Source organism: Sus scrofa, chromosome 14, assembly GCF_054392235.1.
Source record: "Sus scrofa isolate SSC_HxYL_T2T_F1_AM1 chromosome 14, Sscrofa_HxYL_maternal_Yorkshire_Landrace_v2.0, whole genome shotgun sequence".
NCBI lineage: Eukaryota > Metazoa > Chordata > Mammalia > Artiodactyla > Suidae > Sus > Sus scrofa.
In genome coordinates, this window is record NC_139396.1 from 74,996,830 (window position 1) to 75,019,688 (window position 22,859).

General features: G+C 34.5%; 1 pseudogene; it reads left to right on the plus strand.

Annotated features, from left to right (window-relative positions):
* The first annotated feature begins 203 nt into the window (after nucleotides 1–203).
* LOC100523926 (mitochondrial intermediate peptidase-like) overlaps nucleotides 204–22,859 on the plus strand; it is a 117,432-nt pseudogene continuing 94,776 nt past the window's right edge.

The following is a 22,859-nucleotide window of genomic DNA, read 5'->3' on the forward strand; positions in this document are numbered from 1 at the left end:
CTGTTTGATAAGAACCAGGTCCTTTAGGATTTCCTGACATCAGTGCTCCAGAAGGATTTCAAACTGCATGTGAAAGAGCTCGTTGAAGGAATTGCTGGGGAAGCATGAATTTTCTATGTGCTTCTCCTGGATATGCTCTTGTATTCCTTGTGCAGAGTGACTGATTTTCTGAAAAGTCCTCACCTTGTAGATGTACTGGAGCCATGGTAGAAAAGCTGAACACAAATTTGGAATTATATCAAAGTTGGTTAAAATTACTAGCTGATTAAAAAATGTGTGGATTCCTTTGATCCAGAAACCTAATGTCCAAACTGTTAATGCTTGTCTTTGAAATCAGTGGAATCCATATGGAGAAGGAAAAGCATAAAAGGGCAATGGATCTTAATGTTAAAATCTTGGATTTGAGTGGTACCTTTCTTATGGGAAACAATTTTCCCAAGATGGATAAACATTTCTTATCAGTACGCATTTGTCGTAACTTCATACTTGATGGAGTTCACATAATAGTTGACCATCTGCATGCAGAAGCACCAGATGACTTGCATGAGAAGATGCTTAAAAATTTGTTCTTTATCTCAATGCAGGCCAATTAAATGTTTAGAAGAGTTACTCAACAGCAGAGACTTTATGGCAAACTTAGTGGGATATTTCACATTTTGCCACAAGGCTCTCCAAAGAACATGAGCTAAAATTTCAGAGACTGTCATGAGATTCCTTGAGAAACTATCTGACAAAATATTCTGAAGAAACTATAAAAGGTGCTTCGATGGTATGAGAAATAACAATAAAACTAAATCTTCAAATTCTGAATTAATGCCTTGGGATCTCCCTACTATGATGGTATGATTTGTGCAGAGATATAACATGGAGACCAGTTTCTATTGCCTATTTTTCTCCCTTGAAGCACAGATATTTTGTTCAACAAACTGTTGAAGATTTTGTTATCTGCAGAGCTGCCAGAAAAAGGAAAGGTGTAGTGTGGAGGTGTTTAAAAACTAGCTGTGGTTCATAAATCCGAAGAATTGTTGGGTTACATTCAATGTGATTTTTTTTTTCAGCAAACAATCTACATTAAAATCACTGTTTTACAGTCTGTGGAGGTTGATTTAAAGAAGATGGAGACTATTAACTTCTTCCAGTTGTAGCTCTTAAGCTGAATCTTCTCCATTTCTTAAGGAATTCACCAATTTTATTAACTCCTGGAATGATGAAATCTTCTCCATGAAATGGAACATACTGTACATTCTATGCTGGGATGTACTTATTACCAACATGTCAATTGGACCAGATATCCAACTGATTTTGCTGAGGTTTCTTTTATACCACTGGAGTATTTTGTGAACTATTATCTAGTGATTAACCAATTTGCCAGACATCATCAAACGGGGAAGCCATGCTGAAAGATATGTATCATCTTTGTGGATTTAAAAAGACTTGTGCTGAAGTTGATAGGCAACTTCAGCTCTTTTATGCCACTCTGGATTGTCTGCCATGGAAGCATCCCCTGAGAAGGTCAACCCCAGATATCCTCAGGGAAGTGCAGAGTAAAGTTTATGGCTTACCAAACATTACAAATACTGCCCACTGCTGTGATTCAGCCACCTTGTGGGCCATGGTGCCAAATATTACTCCTATCTGGTGTCCAGGACACTAACTTCTATGGTTTGGAAGGAAGGTATTCTACAGAATCCTAATAACAGGCTACAGGTAAGTACCATTATATGGGGATGCTATCACATGTTAAGAGCAAAGAGCCAATTTTCATGATTCCACGAACTCAAAAGGGCTCTATTGTTAAGTATGTTTGGAAAATGCCACATAAGTATTGAAGTGTCCTTGTACATATCAGAAAAACTGCAGTCATGAAACATATTTAGTATTGAATATTTAATTCAATATTTCATGAAAATATTTGACTATACGACCACTTCCTTTTTTGGAGTACATATTGATAATATTTTTTTCAGAACACTGGAAAATAAAAGCTAAAAGCATTCAGATAGAAACAACAGTCTTACATATAGAGGGTTAAAAGTAATGTTATCACAGAAAACAGTTGTTCATCAGCATCAAAAACCAAAGACAATGAAAAAAATGTTTGGCAATGATTGAGATGCAAAATGATATCTCCAGATACGTAAGTATTCAAAAAGAAATCTCAACTTTGTACATTTAACTGTTTTAAAAATAATCTTGACCAATACTCAAGGAAAAGAAAATATTTAATGAACTTTTGAGAATGCAAGGGTCAGTTTCTCTTTTCATAATAACATCTGGATAAATTATAATAGCAAATTACTTAATTAGGAATGTTTTTCCTACTGATTGAAATAAATACATAAGCACATGCAGTTCTCTGGGAAAAATTCTCTTCTGAGATTATGGTTTATCATCACCTTCCAAAAATCAAATTTGAAGACCTTATGATTATATGTAAACATTAATAGATAACCTGAGAAAGAGCTGGGTGGAAGTAAATAAAGTTTTATGTGGCTGCAAGAAAGTCAAGGAAATCAAGAACAGATGAATTAATGAAACCAAAAACTAGTTCTTTGAAAAGACCAATAGAATTAATAAAGCTTTAGCCAGACTGATAGAAAAAATTAGAAAACACAAAAATTACAACATAAAGAACAAAGAAAGGGAAGAAAGAGGAAGCTTACTACAGAACCTATATACATCATAGCATAACAAAAATATTACACAAAACTTTATGCTAATAAATTCAACAACTTCAGTGGAATCGTCAAATTTCTTAAAGTACCTAAGCTAACAAAGATCACAAAGATTAGTCTTGAAGAAATGTTACCTGAAGCAATGCCTACATTATATATATAATTTATACAAAAATAAATGTATATAATATATAAATATTATGTGTGTGTGTGTGTATGTGTGTGTGTGTGTGTGTGTGTGTGTGTGTATACATAATGTATATGATAATTCCAGGGTCAGATTCAATGGCTTCACTAACAAAGTTATCATTACTAATTAGGAAAGAAATAATGCCAACACTGTGCAATTCAAACAGAAATTTGAGGAAGGGGAAACTTCTTATCTCATTTTAGGAGACTAGCATTACCTCAACACCCAAACAGACAAATATATTATGAGAAAAGTAAACTATCAACCAATATCTACTGTTTATAGACACAAGCATTCTTTAGAAATTATCGGGAAGTCAAACCTCGCAATATTTTCAAAGGATGCTAAATTTCACCTGCTATAGATTTTCTAGAAATCAATGTTTGAATATTGGAAAATCAACCACAATATTATGACAATACACACTCAGCAGAATGTCAGATTCATACTGTGAAATTTGCAAAACATGTATTTTATAACATACCTGTATTGGAAATATATAAAGCACCCTTACAACTCAATTAGAAGAGACAAATAACATCCTTTCATAAAAGGGAAAAGATTTGACCAGTTTCATTAAAGCAGAAGTATAAAAGGCCAATAAGCATGGGAAAAGATTCTTAACATTATTAGTCATCAGGAAAATACATATTACAACCACAATATTATGACAATACACACTCAACAGAATGGCAAAAATAAAATACTAACAAAATCATATCCCAGCAAAAATGTGGAGCAATGAAATACGTCATATATTGCTAATGGTAATGCAAAATTGTACAACTGCTTTGAAAAATTCTTTAGCAATTTCTTAGAAAAATAGACACGTACTTCCACATTTATAATCACTTTCCTAGGTATGAAATGGTGTACTACTTGAAATAGAAAGAATGAACTACTGATAAATACAAGAACATGAATGATTCTCAAATGACTACTGTTAAAGGAAAAAAGCCAGAAACAAAATGCTCCTTTATATATAATTCCATTAATATGACTTCTTAGAACAGTCAAAATTAAAGTTACAGAAAATGATCTAGTAGTTTTTGGAAGAGGAGATTGATTAGCCAAATTCCATGAGAGAACTTAAAGAACTTAAGAAATAGTCTGTAACTTGACTATTTTGGCAGTAACATTGCTATATAGATTTATCCAAATTCATGGAACTGTATGCATTAAAGCATACTTAAAATATTGTTTTAGTTTAAGGTGATCTTTCTCAAAATTCCTGTGTATTCTTGTTCAGCATATACACATTGAAAATACAATCCTTTTTTTTTGTTGTTTTGTTGGCTGCATCCATACCATGTGGAAATTTCTGGACTAGGCAAAGAACCTGTGCCATAGCAGTACCCTAAGCTACTGCAGTGACAGTGTTGGATCCTTAACCTGCCACACCACAAGAGAACTCCCAAATACAGTCCTTTTATAATTTATATTTCTTCTTTTCTCATTTTTGCCATAACTTGGGCAATGTATTTATTTTCTTAAAATTATGTGTGTATATATATATATATATATATATATATATATATATAGTTTTATATATATAAAGTTTTATTTTATATATATACTTATATATATAGTTTATTATAGATATACTTTTTATTTTTATATATATATAGTTTTATTCTGTATATATTTTTGTTTGGCCTAAGGAGCATTAAATATGATGGAGCTCAGAGCAGCTAATAGGTGATCACTCAGTTGCTTAATATTTTCTCTTTGGGTATACATAAGGCTCAACTCCAGTTATCCTGCATTTTATTTCTTATTTTAGTTATTACACTTTTAAAATATTTTCCCACTTGTATTGAGGTGTAATTGAGAAATAGAATTGTAAGATATTTGAAGGGTAGAACGTGATGATTTGATATATGTACACATGGTGAAAAGAATCCCCCCAATGAGTTAATTAGTACATCCATCAACTCACATATTTTCCTTTTTTTTCCTGTGAGAACATTTAAGTTCTACTTTCTTAGTTAATTCCAGTCATACAAAACAATATTACCAACTATAGTCACCCTGTTATACACCAGATCTTCTTACTTTAACTATATTATAACTGAAAGTTTGTGTTCTTTTAGCTTCCATTTTAGTATTTAATTTAATTTTATTTTATCGTTATTAAAGTATAGTTGATTTACAATGTTTCCAGTTCTGTTGTACAACAAAGTGACCCAATCACACACATTTCTCTGTGCTGTACAATAAGAGCCCATTGCCAATCCATTCCAAATATAACAGTTTGCATCCCCAAAACCCCCCAAATCTCCATCCACATCAAGCATTCTATTTGTCATATTTAACTATAAAAATGGTAAATTTCCAAAGGAATTAAGCCACATGTTTCAAATAATTATGATTTATAATTCAGATGACCTTAAGTGTATTGGAATATTTTATATATTTAAATTCAACAGCAGAAAAGTCATTTGAGTCGTGTAATAAAAGAAAAAAATAATGACAAATGAAAAATATGGGGAAAAAAGATTTGTTGTAAAAAAGTCAAGTAGATTAATAATTCCTGTAGTAGACATAGGTAAATAGTACATGATGAATGATAGAGAAATAGTTAATAGACAGTAAATAATAGAGGAATACTTAAAGTAAATTTCAAACTTTCTACTATGAAAAAAAAAGTCCTTCTTTATTTCATTTTTCTTGTCCTTTCTAATCTTTTTGTTACCTGTTATGGACTGAATTTCTATGTTGCAATCCCAACCTCCAAAGTGGCTGTATTTAGGGACAGGGCCTTTAGGAGTAATCAAGATTAAATGAGTTAATAAGGATGGGATCCTTATCCCATAGGACTGCCTGGTGCCTTTATAAGAAGATGCGGAGACTTCAAATCTTTCACTCTGTCTGTTTCTCTTTCTCTTTCTCTCTCTCCACACACTGAGAAAAGACCTGTGTAAAATCACAGCAGGAAGGAAACAGTCTGCAAGCCAAGAAGAGAGTCCCAATTGGAAAACAAACTCTCCAGTACCTTGGGCTTGGATTTCTAGCCTACAAAACTCAGAGAAAATTTTCTGTGACTTACATCCCCCAGTTGGTGGTATATTGTTATGGCAGCTCTAGCAGATCAATATAACACCTATTGTCCCAATGAACCCTTTTTAACGCCTGAAATAGAAGACACCATCCCTTTTACTTAGTCACAAATTGCCAGATATATTCTGTATCATTGCTAGGATATTGTTTCATTTGCTAGGGATACAGCAGTGTACTAAACCGATAAAAATTCCAACCTCATAGAGCTTATATTCTAGTAGAAAAGAGAAAAGTAAGAAGGAAATAATTGTAGGGGGTGCTACTATAAAGATGTGTGGAGCCCTTTCTGAGAAGACAGTTGTACAGAAATGTGGATGAAAGGAGTGAGGGGATCACGTGACTGAGAAGTGGAAGAGGATACATAGCAAGTGCAAAAGCCTCGAGGTAGTGCCATGTTTGGTACATCAGAAGAATCGCCCAGATACTGGCATCTTGAGCTGTGTGAGCAAGTGAGAGAGTTAGAACAACAATTAGGAGAATAACTATGCCAAGAATTTTGGAGAGAGTGTTAGAAGAGTTGTGACCACCATCTGAGAAGAGTTTTAAGATGCTATTTGGGCCACGATTTGAATAACTGAATTGAAAGAGGGCAAAAGTGGGGGGTGAAGGAAAACAACCAAGGTGTTGTTAATAAAAAATTATTATTATTTTCTCATTTTTAATTCTTCAACCATGTTCAATGGGGGCTGGCCTCTCAAAGGTTGCTGTTGAAGAATAAGAAGTAAAAATGATACAACATGAGTTAATTCTCAAGTTGGTATAAGCAGTTTTCAGGGATTCAGATGAAGTGAGTTTTCCCATAAACATATTGACTTCAATCCTCAAAGATTTAGTTAGACCAGCATCAAATTTTGACAAAATTAAATCCTATTCTACAAAGAAACTCTGATTCTGAAGTCAGTAGTAATACATATGCATTTTAAAAATACAAATGTTTATTTTAGTAGCCATTGGTTGTTCATGAAATAAAGCCAATTACATAAGGTTATTAGCAGTTTTTACAGCCATATGAAGTACAGTCACCTGAGTAATGCCCAACATCAACTAAGAAATTTCATCTTGAAAAAGAAATGAAATAGCATCCCATTTGTCAAACATCTAGGAAGAAATAGTATCATTGATACATCAAACAGTAAACATTAAGTTTTTATATGTGTGTGTTGTGTGTGTGCTGAGTTTGAAAGAATTACTTCCATATACTGAAAAAGAAATGTTTACATTCATGTAACCTTGAATATACACTTCTGAAGTAACTGTTAGCCAATGAAATGTCATGAATCATAGCCATTTTTATGGCTATCTTGTGTTAAACAATTAAATTATTGTGTCTAAATGACACAATAATGTCAGTATTTCCCAAATCAAGTTTACTGCCCTTCCTAAAAAAATATACATCATTGATTGTCCTTGAGAGCTCATATTTTGCCAGGCCAAAATTTGTGAGAAATACAGTATTTTGTTAATAGTAATAGTCAATTTTCTGGCTTTCCCTGAATCTACCAAGTTTCCTGAATTATTTTCAACCTCTAAGCACTGCACACATATACTACCATATGTAATTGTGCTTCTTTACTCTTTCCATATCAGCAATGACCACATAGAACTGCTGTGTTTCTTATGCAGACTCTTTCTTCATTATCCAATAGATTTCAATATGTCTGCATTGAAAAGCACTGCCCATCAAAGTTCTATAAAACTAATGTAACATTCTCACAATGCTGTCAGTGCCCAATCAGAGTCCTTAAGACACTGGTGTTTGGACTTTTTTCTTCCAAAGTCTTACTCTATTTTGAGAAAACTGAGCTAGTGAATTCTCCAAATAATGTGCACTCTGTTGTATCTAAATGGAAACTATTCTGTCCTTATATGTAAACATGACGTGCCAAGCTCCTGCACATCAATTCTCTGTTCAAATAAATTTCTTATCATGAAAATCTTTAGCCCTTGATTAGATAAAAAAGCAAAAACCTTCAATCTGCTGCCTACAAGAAACTTGCCTTAGGACAGAGGACACATATAGATTGAAAGTGAGGGGATGGGAAAAGATATTCCATGCCAAAGGACAAGACAGGAAAGCAGAAGTTGCAATACTCATATCAGACAAAATAGACTTAAAATGAAGGCCATAAAGAAAGACAAAGACAGACACTATTTAGTGGTTAAAGGATCCATTCAAGAAGAAGATATTACAATCATCAACATATATGCCCCAAATATAGGAGCATCCAGATACATAAAACAAATATTAACAGATATAAAAGGAGAAATTGACAGGAATACAATCATAGTAGGAGACTTTAACACCCCACTCACATCAATTGACAGATCCTCTAGACAGAAAATCAATAAAGCAGCAGAGATCCTAAAGCAAACAAAAAAAGTTAGACTTAATTGACATTTTTAGGACATTACATCCAAAAAAAAAAAAAAAAATCAGAATACACGTTCTTCTCAAGTGCGCCTGGAACATTCTCAAGAATTGATCACATGCTGGGGCACAAAGCTAACCTCAACAAATTTAGGAATATAGAAATTATTTCAAGTATCTTCTCTGACCACAATGGCATGAAACTAGAAATGAACCCTGGAAAAGAAGTGAGAAAAAACCTACTACATGGAGACTAAACAACATGCTACTAAAAAGCTCATGGGCCAATGAGGAAATCAAGAAAGAAATTTAAAAGATACCACAAGACAAATCATAACAAAGACACAACCTCTCAAAAATGTATTGCATGCCACAAAAGCAATGCTCAGAGGGAAGTTCATAGCAATACATGCCTTCCTGAAAAAGAAGAAAAATCTCAAATTGACAACCTCACTCACTGCCTAAATGAATTAGAAAAAGAAGAATAAACAAGACCTAAAGTCAGCAGAAGGAAGGAAATCATAAAGATCAAAGAGGAATTCAATAAAATAGAGATTCAAAAAACAATAGAAAAAAAATCAATAAAGCCAAGAGCTCCTTCTTTGAAAAGGTAAACAAAATTGACAAACCTCTGGCTAGACTCACTAAAAAGAGACAAGAAAGAATCCAAATAAATAAGAAATGAAAAAAGAGAAATCACAACAGATACTGCAGAAATACAAAAAACCATGTGAGAATACTATGAACAATTATATGCCAACAAATTTGACAATAGGAAGAAATGGACAACTTTTCTGGAGTCTTACAGCCTGCCAAAACTGAATCAAGAAGAAATAGAACTGAAAAGACTGATCACCAGAAATGAAATTGAATATGTCATAAAAACACTCCCTACAAATAAAAGTCCAGGACCAGATGGCTTCACAGGTGAATTCTACCAAACATACAAAGAGGAGCTGGTGCCCATCCTCCTTAAACTTTTTTAAAAGGTTGAAGAAGAAGGAACATTCCCAAAGACGTTCTATGAAGCTACCATCACCCTCATTCCAAAACCAGACAGACACCACCAAAAAAGAAAACTATAGGCCAGTATCTTTGGTGAATAGAGATGCAAAAATTCTCAACAAAATTATAGCCAACCAAATCCAACAACATATCAAAAAGATCATACACCATGACCAGGTGGGATTCATACCAAGTTCACAAGGATGGTTCAACATATGCAAATCAATCAACGATATACACTATATTAACAAAATAAAAGTCAAAAACCATATGGTCATCTCAGTAGATGCAGAAAAGCATTTGACAAAGTCCAACATCCATTTATGATAAAAACTGTCACCAAGTGGATATAAAGGGAACATTCCTTAACATAATAAAAGCCATTTATGACAAACCCACAGCAAATATAATACTCAATGGAGAAAAGCTGAAAGCCTTCCCACTAAAATCTGGAACAAGACAGGGATGTCCACTCTCACCAGTGTTACTCAACATACTATTGGAAGTCCTAGCCACAGCAATCAGACAAACAAAAGAAATAAAAGTATCCAAATAGGAAGAGAAGAGATAAAACTGTCACTGTATGTAGACGACATGATACTAAACATAGAAAACCCTAAAGACTCAACCCAAAAACTACTTGAACTGATAAACAAGTTCAGCAAAGTAGCAGGATATAAAATTGCCATTCAGAAATCAGTTGCATTTCTGTATACTAACAATGAAACTTTAGAAAAGGAATACAAAAACACAATACCTTTTAAAATTGCACCCCAAAAAATCAAATACCTGGGAATACACCTGACCAAGGAGGCAAAAAACCTATATGCCGAGAAATATAAAACATTAATCAAGGAAATTAAAGGGGATTCACAAAAATGGAAAGATTATTCCATGTTCCTGGATTTGAAAAATTAATATTGTAATAATGGCCATACTACCCAAAGCAATCTACAGATTCAATGCAATCCCTATCAAGTTACCAATGACATTTTTCATAAAACTATTACAAACAATCCAAAACTTTATATGGAACCACAAAAGACCCAGAATTAACAAAGCAATCCTGAGAAACAAAAACCACGCAGGAGGCATAACTCTTTCAGACTCAAGCAATATTACAAAGCCACAGTCATCAAGACAGTGTGGTACTGGTACCAAAACAGACAGACAGACCAATGGAAAAGAATATAGAACCCAGAAATAAACCCAGACATATATGGTCAATTAATCTTTGACAAAGGAAGCAAGAGCATAAAATGGGAAAAAGACAGTTTTTTCAGCAAGTATTGCTGGGACACCTGGACAGCTGCATGCAAATCAATGAAACTAGAACACACCCTCACACCATGCACAAAAATAAACTCAAGATGGCTGAAAGACTTAAATATAAGACAAGACACCATCAAACTCCTGGAAGAGAACATAGGCAAAATATTCTCTTCTCAGGTCAGTCTCCCAAAGCAACAGCAATAAAAGCAAAGATAAACCAATGGGACCTAATCAAACTGACAAGCTTTTGCACAACAAACGAAACCAAAAAGAAAACAAAACTCCAACTTGCAGAATGGGAGAAAATAGTTTGAAATGATGCAATGGACAAGGGCTGAATCTCTAGAATATACAAGCAATTTATACAACTCAACAGCAAAAAACCCAACAACACAATGGAAAAATGGGCAAAAGACCTGAATAGACATTTCTCCCAGGAAGATATACAAATGGCAAACAAGCAATATGAAAAAATGCTCAACATCCCTGATTATTAATGTCCATCAAAACTAGAACGACGCACCACCTTGCACCAGTCAGAATGGCCATCATTAATAAGTCCACAAATAACAAATGCTGGAGGGGGTGTGGAGAAAAGGCAACCCTCCTGCACTTTTGGTGGAAATATAAGCTGGTACAGCTACTATGGAGAACAGTATGGAGATACCTTAGAAATCTATACTTAGAACTAACATATGACCCAGCAATCCCACTCCTGGGCATATATCCAGACAAAACTTTCCTTAAAAAAGACACATGTACCCACATGTTCATTGCAGCTCTAGTCACAATAGCCAAGACATGGAAACAACCCAAATGTCCATCAACAGATGACCGGATTAGGAAGATGTGGTATATATACCCAATGGAATACTATTCAGCCATAAAAAAGAACAAAATCATGCCATTTGCAGCAACATGGATGGAACTAGAGACTCTCATCCTGAGTGAAGTAAGTCAGAAAGAGAAAGAGAAATACCTTATGATATCACTTATGTCTGGTATCTAATATACAGCACAAATGAACCATTCCATAGGAAAGAAAATCATGGACTTGGAGAACAGTGGTTTCCTGGGGGAGGGAGAAGGAGTGAGATGGATTGGGAGCTTGAGGTTAATGGATACAAACCATTGATTTTGGAATGGACTAACAATGAGATCCTGATGTATAGCATTGAGAACTATGTCTAGATACTTAAAACGCATCACGACAATGGGAGAAAAAATTACGTATACATGTATGTGTAACTGGCTCCCCATGCTGTACAGTGGGAAAAAAAAATTGTGTTGGGGAAAATAACAATGAAAAATAAATTAAAAAAAGAAAATCCTTAGCCTTAAAGTCTCTGAATGAGTCAAATGATTGAATATATGTATAACTTGAAACAGGTCAAAATGTTTGAATATCAATCATACATATATATCATACCAAATTATATACCTAAGAATCCAAGTCACCTAGGTAAACCATTAGTGAGTGGATTAGGGATGGGGATATGATGAAATCTGGACCAGTAAGACCTGAAAGTCAATCTACAGAGGAAATGCAGGAAAAATGTACTTATTTCTAAAATGAAACAATATAACAAATAGTTCCTCTGTGTCAATAAATTCCTGAAACTGTTATAGCCATCCGTGACCACAAGGGGACTGCCTCCCTCTTACTTGATGATGGCAGTGGGTGAGAAATAGAAAGTACCTGGGACAGTAATAATCGAGCTGGATATTGAAGCTCAGAACTCGTATTACTCTTAACTCTCCCAAAGCTGTCATGAAATAGGAATGTGTAAGTAATGAGAGAATTAGGTAATTTATACCAAAAACCCTACTTTTTTGCTACAATTTATTATAATTTATATGGTATTATTTAGTGAAGAATCATCAATTGATCATAAACTCCGTGACTCAGTAGCTAGTCTCCAAGAAATTTCTTAATAATGTGTATGTTGAAGAAACTCAACAGCTAGGAAACCAAGGATTTTGACAATTAAGTGAAAATGGCCTATTAAGGACAAATCTAATCAGGATTGAAAAAAATTTCCCTCCCATGATGGAAGGAGTCTAATATTTGCATGTAATTTATTTAGCTGTCTTCTATAGTGTTTTTTGAAAATTACCTGAGTTGGACTCTGTTAAGTCTTTGTATTCCTAGTAGTCCCATAACACTTGATCGATATTAGGAATTGATAAATATCTGATGGACTGAAAAAAATTCTTCAACATGAATTGGTAAAAAGAAAACAAAACACAGCAACTACAACTTAATTCAATATTTTAATTGGAGGTAAAAATAGATATTTCTATTTATTAATGAAGAGCTTATGGAATTGGGATGAACTCTAAATTATATTGCTTTTGAGCTTTTAGAATTAATTTCATTACCCCCTCAATTAATAAAAAAATCCATCTAAAAAACAAGCTTTCTTATTTGAAAAAATCATTATTTTACCTATATTCTTATATTGTCCTAGTGTTATGCTTATTTAAACCCAAATTTGTTTGGTAAAATTAGTCATCCTATGTTTTTATTTCCTGCAATGGGCTTACTAGAAATTTAATGATACATAAGTTAATACCAACTTTTTTTGCAAGTCAATATATGGTTGAGGATTTTCTTTTTAATTTTGCAGATGATAGTGATTTGCAAATTTCAATTAGTAAGCTCAGAGTCAAATGTCCCTTGATAGTTAAGTCAGATTTCAGTGGTAATATTCTACCTGGCAGCTATGCTGAGATTCTTGGCATTGATGTAAAATCTGCCATGGCAATCTAGACATTCTTCCTTTGTTTTCTCTGAGAATTGGCTCTGTTCTTATTTTCTGCCATCATCCCAGTGAGACATTCAGAGAAATTGCCAGATGGCTCATCCTCTGAAGAACTCTCTGTAATCAGAAAGAATTTTGAAATAAAGCAAGCCTTGGCAGAAACTGGTTAGCAGAACTCATCATTATTGCTGTTGTTTGAAGATCTGTTGTCCTGTTCTGAAGGCAAAAATGCAATAGCTGAAAACACAGATTTCCATAGAGTTAGGTACTGTTAAGTTTATTTTATTTTATGAGAAACTTTAATTATGCTATTTAAAGCAAGATTAGTCCTTAGCATATATATAGCAGGAATGTCCAATTCAAACAAAAGAAGAAAGCTTTCAAATGATCTCTGTTTGATACTTTATTTATGAAGGGAATCAATCATAAGAAATCTGATAATTGAATATTCACTACAATTTTTGTATCATTTTGTGTCCTATATCATTCTGCATGTAGGGACTTATATTTTGCCTAATTATTTACCAAGTCAAGTACAAACTCTGAAACCTGAGTCATTTCTTATCTTACATTCATTGTTGCAATTCTGGCCCCCCATGTCTACTATCAATTCAATGTCGCTTCTTTATGCTATTTCCCTTACCTAGAACATACTTTCTCCTTAATGCCCAAATCCTTTGCTTACTTCATAATTCTCCCATTAAGTCTTTCAAATCCACAGCCACCAAAAATGATTATTTTTTCTCTAAGTTCCTTACACAATTGTGTATATGCTGCACAACATTTGTTAATATGCTACCTTAAAATAATCCTCAATGGAGTTCCCTGGTGGCCTAGTGGTTAAGGATCTGGCATTGTCACTCCTGTGGGTTTGATCCCTGGTCTGGAAACTTCTATATGCCACAGGTACAGACAAAATTAAAATAAAAACAAATTTTAAAAAAATTCCTTAGCCATTCTTAAGCAGAGCAGAAGATTCACAGGCCTCTGCCAACCTCCTCCACATTTTCATTTATCTTCTCAACCAAATATTCACATTATTAGCCATCCAGAAACAACTGAGATTGTGGCTTTCTTGTTCTCGAGCATTCCCTCCCTCTTCACTGTCTATAGAAAAAAGTCCACAGTTCTGAGTTTAGGATCTCTAGGTCTGATTTTTAAAATAATTACTCAGTTGCATACTGAAGGGGAACAATATTTGTCACCCTAAAATGTCTCTTTGGCATATGGATTATTTCGAGCTGAAAACAATCAAGGTGCAAAAGACTCAGGAAGAAATTTTGACCTTCCACTTAACTGTCTAAAGAGTGTAGCTGTGCGATCTGTTCCAAGAAGGGAGCTATTGCCATAGACAACTGTTGTATGAACCAGGTTTGGAGATGGGGAGGAACAGAGCAAAGTCTGTTAAAATTCCTCTCTGCGTCCCATGGTCTCAGGCTGGCCCAGCAAACATTTATTTTCCAAACATTTGCTTTTCCACCTTTATGTGAATTGTCTTCCTCCCCTTTAATGTCCCAAACCCCCATCCCTGACATCTCCTTTGTCTTTTTAGCTGAGGATGGTACTTAAGGTGAGGTTTTCGGCTGTTTTGTAAGTTACTCTTCTCTCCTGGGTCTCTCCCAAATAAACATTTTATCAGGCTTTTGTTAGATTTTCCCTCGTTAATCTGTCAGTTTAATTCTTAGACCAGCCAAAAGAGCCTAGTGTTACTGAGCCAGGTCCACTTGCTCCATGTGCAGCAATTCAAACGCCGAAATACTGAGGTCTGCAGCCAAGATAGAATTTATTCACAAGGCAGCCAAGCAAGGAGACTGGAGAACAACTCTCAGATCTGCCTCCCTAAAGGCAGGGGGGTTGGGATATTTATGGAATAAACAAAGTATTTTAAGTGGTGGGAAATGTGGTTGGAGGTAGGGAAAAAGAGAGATGATCGGTGTTTTGCACAGGCAGATCTGGGCTACTTGCTTGTGCGTGTTCAAAATGGAGGCTCTTAGCATGATCCGAAGATGGAGTTTTCCAGCCTTTGATGTCAAAAAGCCATTCAGACTCATCAGCTTAGGCCTACTTTTAGCATCAGCGGCCCCAACTAGACCCCTGCCAGCTTGCACAGAGCAGAAACTTACTCTCAGTTCCTATAAAACAACTGGGCTGTATGAAGCTGAGAAGGTATGCAATTAAAGAGAGAAAAAAAAGAAAGAAAAATTAATCAGTGAAAGTTTATAAGCAAAGGTTTTGTAACAAGCTGATCCCTTATCTGTTATTCTGTACACAAATTATGTTAGTTATCAGTTAGTTAGAATCTCTACGGGGCACAGTTTCACTAGAAGGGTGGAGGAAAATTTCTTCTTCCTTGACACCTGCTAAAGAGGTGACTTTGAAGCAATAGAACATTTTGCTTTTTGTTCCTTTCTTTTCATTTTGTTCCTGGAGAACCTGTTAAGTCATTGAACTAATTAATTTCAACATCAAAGATCAGACCATTGCAAGAGAAAATTTTTAAAAAAAAACCCACATTATGGAGTTCCCGTAGTGGCGCAGTGGTTAACAAATCCGACTAGGAACCATGAGGTTGTGGGTTCGATCCCTGCCCTTGCTCGGTCGGTTAAGGACCCGGCATAGCCATGGGCTGTGGTGTAGGTTGCAGACATGGCTCGGATCCTGTGTTGCTGTAGCACTGGCGTAGGCTGGTGGCTACAGCTCCAATTCGATCCCTAGCCTGGGAACCTCCATATGCTGCGGGAGCGGCCCTAGAAAAGGCAAAAAGACAAACAAACAAACAAACAAACAAAAAAAACCCACATTATGATATTAAAAAAAGATTTTAAAATATAGTGATGCTTTGGGAAGTTATTAATTTGGAAATTATTCTAGATTCTTATAAAAAAGGCATGCAGCTTTTGCCAGGTATAAAACTACATGTTAGTAATGTTTAACATTATTTTTTGGTGATGCCCATGGCACAGTGTTCCCAGACTAGGGATAGAACCCACACCACAGCAGTGACATGAGCCACTGCAGTGACAATGCCAGATTCTTAACCCACTCTGCCACATGGTAACCCCTGTTCAAAACTTCTTTATTTCAAATATGTGAACCATTTACTGTTAGATTTCTGTCATTCCTTTTAAATAAATTCCTTGACGGATCAGAGATCTTTAACAAAGTCGTCTACAAAACAATTAGAAATAACTATATGCATAATTTTCAAAGTGAAATTCAGTAAAGTGTACTGAGTATCATAAGCTCTAGTTTTATTTTTAATGTTTTATTTGATCTAGCTATCTTCAATTCCTTTTTTTTCTGCAATAATTAACTTTACCCTCTCAAATATTTTGTGGACATTTTGTGATGCCCCCAAGGTCTTTGAATTGCCTCACTGAACAGTGAGTTCAAGCACTTTCTCGGATTTCTTTTTCAAATCCAAATTCTAAAAGCTAAAGGCTGCAATTAAGATTTTTGACGATTCTCTTGTGGCCAGGGTTCATTCTTTGTTTTGAGATATACAAATCTAAGTCTATAATTTGAAATCGAACTACATAGAAGGAGGGCACAGCATGCAGCCTCCTTTTTTTTGTTTGTTTGTTTGTTTTTGCCATGGATCATGGTCAAGGCAGAATTGTTTTAAGTTTGGCATGTAGTTTCCTAGGTCAGTGCCTTCCTAATCACACAAAGGCACTTCGGTTGTGTGGTTATAGCTTTTTATCTATAGCCTTCTGATTGTGGTAGGAAAATCAGGTTCTTTGAAATCTGTGTTTTATGGCAATTTTTAACAGTCATTTTCTGATGTTTAGCTTAGAATCTGTTTTCAGTCCTCTTTCGCTTAAAGTTCTAATTAATCTCTTTCTGCCCAGTACAGTGGATTCCCTGTCTACAAATAAGAGCTCTCACCAAGGCAATGACCTATATTTCCTAGACTCACTATTCAGCTCACTTTCTTCCATAATCTTCAGCACCATCAATACGTCCCCTGCTTAGTCTATTCCCAAACTACTGCCCTTGAAAATCAAAGTTGACAGTGTTGGATATGAGGCAGAGTTGGCTGTAGGGGCAATTGCCAGTGCACAAGGTGATAATTAAGCCAGTACTTATTAAATCCATGTTTCACTCTATTTTGTCCAGAATGTAATTGCATTCAATATTTGCATCTATTTCCTGAGCATTAGCTTTTCTTTATGGAGGTCATATTCTCTTAGAACCAATCAAATATCCTCTGGTTCTTAATTCATATATAAATAAAATAAAATGGAAATAATATATTATTTCCATAAGAAACTTGTAGTTCAAATTTAAATAAAATGGAGCACTGTTACAAAAAAGGAAAATAACTTTACCTGGATATTTTAATTTTTAAAATTCATAAACTTCACTGAGATAACTTATAATAAAAACTCGACAATTTTAAATGTATATTTATTTTGATGATTTTTTATAATAAATTTCCCCACATACCTAACATTGCAATCAAGATATAGAACATTTTCATAACAAGAATGAATTACACTTATCCACTGGCCAAAACAAAAATAGATTAACTTTCTGCTACAAGTTATTAGAGAAATCCTTATTAGAATTTGCACACATTTAATCATTTATTTTCCCTATTGTGTTTCTATTTCTTCAGGTTTGTCTCTGGTCTCTATTTTTCTTCCTTTCATATGCATGTTTTCATTTAATTTTCCCTCCTATTACCAGTTTCTTAGAATGAAAACTTAGATCATTGATTTGAGACTTTATTCTTTTCTAATATGAGAATATGATGCCACAGATTTCTCTCTAAGCACTTTTTGGTTGCATCCAACAGGTTTTAATATTTTTTGTTTTTATTATCATTCAGTTATTATATTCTCCAATTATCCTAGTGATTTCTTCTTTAACTCATGGGCTATTTGGGGATGAGATTTTAAATTTCTGCTTATCTGTGGATTTTTTCTAGAAATCTTTTTCCTATTGATTTCTAATTTAGTTCTCTTGGGATCAAGAGCTACCCCAAATGATTTCTATTTTTTTAAGCTTATGAGTATGTTTTCATGGCATAGGATATAGTATATCTTTATAAATTTTCCATATATATGTGAAAAGAATGTGGTCCATTCTGTGCATTCTGTTATTATTGGGTCAAATGTTCTAATATGCATTTAGGAAAATTGGTCAATAGCATATTTTGAGATTTGTATATACTTTATTAATTTTCGGTCTATTTTTCCACCAATTACTGTGAAATAAATGGTGATATATCAAAAAATATCTATCAGTTGACTTATTTCTCCTAATAGATTGTCCAATTTTTCCTCTATATTTTTTGAAGTTCTATTTTTAGTGGTTTCACTTTTAGAATTATGTCTTTTTGATGATTTTACCCTGCATTATTAGGAAATGTCCTTCTCTATTCTAGTAATATTACTTCTTCTGACATTTACATTGACTGATTGAGTACAGCCACTCCAATTTTCTTATGATTAGAGTTCGTTTGTTATATCTTCTATTTTAATTTGCTACATAAAGTAATGTGGTTGTACGTAGCATAGAGCTGGGTCTTTCTTGTTCATCCAGCCTGACTATATCTATCCTTTAAGATCATTTTTATTAATGTAATTCTCAATTTGGTTTATATCTACTATCTTGTTATTTTTTTTTCCTTTTTTTCTGAATCTGTACTCTGCTCCTTATTTCTTTTTGTTTTGCATACTTTTGAATTAAATAACATTTTTATTATTTGTTCTCTTCTATTGGCTTATGTGCAATAATTTTGTTTTGTTTTAGCAATTTCTTTACGGTTTATAATACACACCTCAGTTTATCACACTCTCCCTTTAGACCATACTGTAATAGCTCAGACCAAATATGAAAACATATATATAGCTCTATTCTTTGCATTTTCTTCTTCCTGCCAATTGTGCTATTGTAACCATACATTTTGATCCCATGTGTTATAAACCCCATTCCACTGTTAGTTTTTACTTTGTAAATTCTCTTTTAATAAATATTTAAAATGTGGACAATACCTTATATATTTACCACATATTTGCCAGTTCTAGTGCTTTTCTTTCTTTTGTATAGATCCATGTGAAAAACCTATTTTTAAAAATTTTTTTATTACTCAAATGAATTTATCACATCTGTAGTTGTATAATAATCATAACAATCCAATTTCACAGGATTTCCATCCCATAACACAAGCACATCCCCCCACCCCACAAACTGTCTCCTCCGGAGACCACAAGTTTTTCAATGTCTGTGAGTCAGCATCTGTTCTGCAAAGAAGTTCAGTCTGTCCTTTTTTCAGATTCCACATGTCAGTGAAAGCATTTGATGTTGGTGTCTCATTGTATGGCTGACTTCACTTAGCATGATAATTTCTAGGTTCATCCATGTTGCTAAAAACGCTGGCAATTTGTTCCTTTTAATGGCTGAGTAATATTCTATTGTGTATATGTACCACATCTTCTGCATCCACTCCTCTGTTGATGGACATTTAGGTTGTTTCCATATCTTGGATATTACAAATAGTGCTGCAATGAGTATCAGAGTACATGTGCCTTTGTGAGTCATGGTTTTCTCTGAATAGATGCCCAGGAGTGGGATTGCTGGGTCAAATGGTTGTTCTATTTTTAGTTTTCTGAGGCATCTCCATACTGTTTTCCACAGTGGTTGCACCAATTTACAATCCCACCAACAGTGTACTAGGGTTCCTTTTTCTCCACACCCTCTCCAGCACCTATTGTTTGTAGACTTTTGGATGATGGCCATTCTGGCAGGTGTAAGGTGGTACCTCACAGTGGTTTTGATTTACATTTCTCTAATAATGAGTGATGTTGAACATCTTTTCATGTGTTTTGTGGCCATCTGTATGTTTTCTTTGGAGAACTGTCTGTTTAAATCTTCTGCCAATTTTTTGATGGAGTTTTTTTTTTGGTATTGAACGGTAGGAGGTGTTTATTGATTTTGGAGATTAATCCCTTATCAGTTGATTCATTTGCAAATATTCTATCCCACTCTGTGGGCTGTCTTTTCATTTTGTTTAGGGTTTCCTTTGCTGTGCAGAAACTTTGGAGTTTAATTGGGTCCCATTTTTTTATTTTTGTTTTTACCATCATTAGTTGAAGAAGTGGATCTGAGAAGATGCTGCTGTCGTTTATGACAGGGAGAGTTTGGCCTATGTTTTCCTCTAAGAGTTTTATAGTGTCTGGTCTTATATCTAGGTCTTTAATCCATTTTGAGTTTATTTTTGTGTATGGTGTTAGGGAGTGTTCTAATTTCATTCTTTTACATGTGGCTGTCCAGTTTTCCCAGCACCGCTTATTGAAGGGGCTGTCTTTTCTCCATTGTATATTCCTGCCTCCTTTGTCATAGATTAGTTGGCTATAGGTGCTTGGGTTTAATTCTGGGCTTTCTATCCTATTCCACTGATCTATATTTCTGTCTCTGTGCCAGTACCATACAGTTTTGATGATTGTTGCTTTGTAGTATAGTCTGAAGTCAGGGCGCCTGATTCCTCCAGCTCCATTTTTCTTTTTCAGGATGTCTTTGGCTATTCTGGGTCTTCTGTGCTTCTAAACAAACTTTAAAATATTTTGTTCAAGTTCTGTGGAAAATGTCCTTGGTAATTTGATAGGGATTGCATTCAATCTTTAGATTGCCTTGGGTAGTATAGTCATTTTGATAATATTAACTCTTCCAATCCAAGAGCATGGTATGTCTTTTCATCTATTTGTGTCATCTTTGATTTCTTTCATCAGTGTCTGATAGTTAGTTTTCAGAGCACAGGTCTTTTTTCTCTTTAGCTAGGTTTACTCCTAGGTGTTTAATACTTTTGGACGTGATGGTAAACAGGATTGCTTCCCTAATTTCTCTTTCTGATCGATCATTGTTAGTATATAAAAATGCTGTCGATTTCTGTGTATTAACTTTGTATCCTGCAACTTTGCCAAATTCATGGATGAGCTCTAACAGTTTTCTGGTAGAGTCTTTAGGATTCTCTAGGTATAGTATCATGTCATCTGCAAATAGTGATAGTTTTACTTCTTCCTTTCCAATTTGGGTTCCTTTTATTTCTTTTACTTCTCTGATTGCTATTGCCAGGACTTCCCACACTATGTTGAATAGTAGTTGTGAGAGCAGGCATCCTTGTCTTGTTCCTGATCTGAGTGCGAATTCTTTCAGATTTTCACCACTGACAGTGATGTTAGCTGTGGGTTTGTCATATACGGCCTTTATTATGTTTAGGTAGGTTCCCTCTATGCCCAATTTCTGAAGGGTTTTTATCAGAAATGGGTGTTGGATTTTGTCAAAGGCTTTTCCTGCCTCTATTGAGAGGATCATATGGTTTTTATTCTTCAATTTGCTAATGTGGTATATCACACTGATTGATTTGCAGACATTGAAGAACCCTTGCATCCCTGGGATAAATCCCACTTGATCATGATGTACAATCATTTTAATATATTGTTGGATGCAGTTTGCTAGTATTTTGTTGAGGATTTTTGCATCTAGGTTCATCAGATAAATTGGCTGTAGTTTTTTTGTGTGGTATCTTTGTCTGGTTTTGGTATCAAGGTGATGGTGGCCTCATAGAATGAGTTTAGGAGTATCCCTTCCTCTGAAATTTTTTGGAATAGTTTCTAAAGGAGAGGTGTTAGCTCTTCTCTAAATGTTTGATAGAATTGCCTGTGAAGCCATCTGGTCCTGGACTTTTATTTGTTGGAAGTTTTTTAATCACAGTTTCAATTTCAGTTCTTGTGATGGGTCCATTCATCTTTTCTGTTTCATCTTGGTTTAGTCTTGGAAGATTGTACTTTTCTAAGAATTTGTCCAGTTCTTCTATGTTTTCCGTTTTATTGGCGTATGGTTGCATAGAGTAGTCTCTTATGATCCTTTGTATTTCTGTGATGTCCATTGTTACTTCTCCTTTTTCATTTCTAATTTTATTGATTTGAGTCCTGTCTCTTTTTTTCTTGATAAGTCTGGCTAAGGGTTTATCAATTTTGTTGATCTTTTCAAAGAACCAGCTTTTCGTTTCATTGATCTTTTCTATGGTTTTCTTTGTTTCTAATTCATTGTTTCCTGCTCTGATCTTTATGATTTCTTTCCTTCTACCAACTTGAGGTCTTGTCTGTTCTCTCTTGAGTTTCTTTAGATATAAAGTTAGCTTGTTTATTTGAGCTTTTTCTTGTTTCCTGAGGTGGGCTTGTATTGCTATAAACTTTCCTCTTAGAATGGCTTTTGCTGCATCCCATAGGCTTTGGAGTGTTGTATCTTTGTTGTCATCTACTTCTGGGTATTTTTTAATTTCCTCTTTGACTTCTTCAGTGATCCATTGGTTGTTTAGTAGCATCTTGTTTAGTTTCCACATGTTTGTGTTTTTTCGCAGTTTTTTCTTGTTGTTGATTTTTGGTTGTATAGCATTGTGGTCAGAAAAGATGTTTGATATGACTTCAATTTTCTTAAAGTTACCAAGGTTGGATTTGTAGCCCTGGTTGTGGTCAATCTTAAAGAATGTCCCATGTGCACTTGAGAAGAATGTGTAT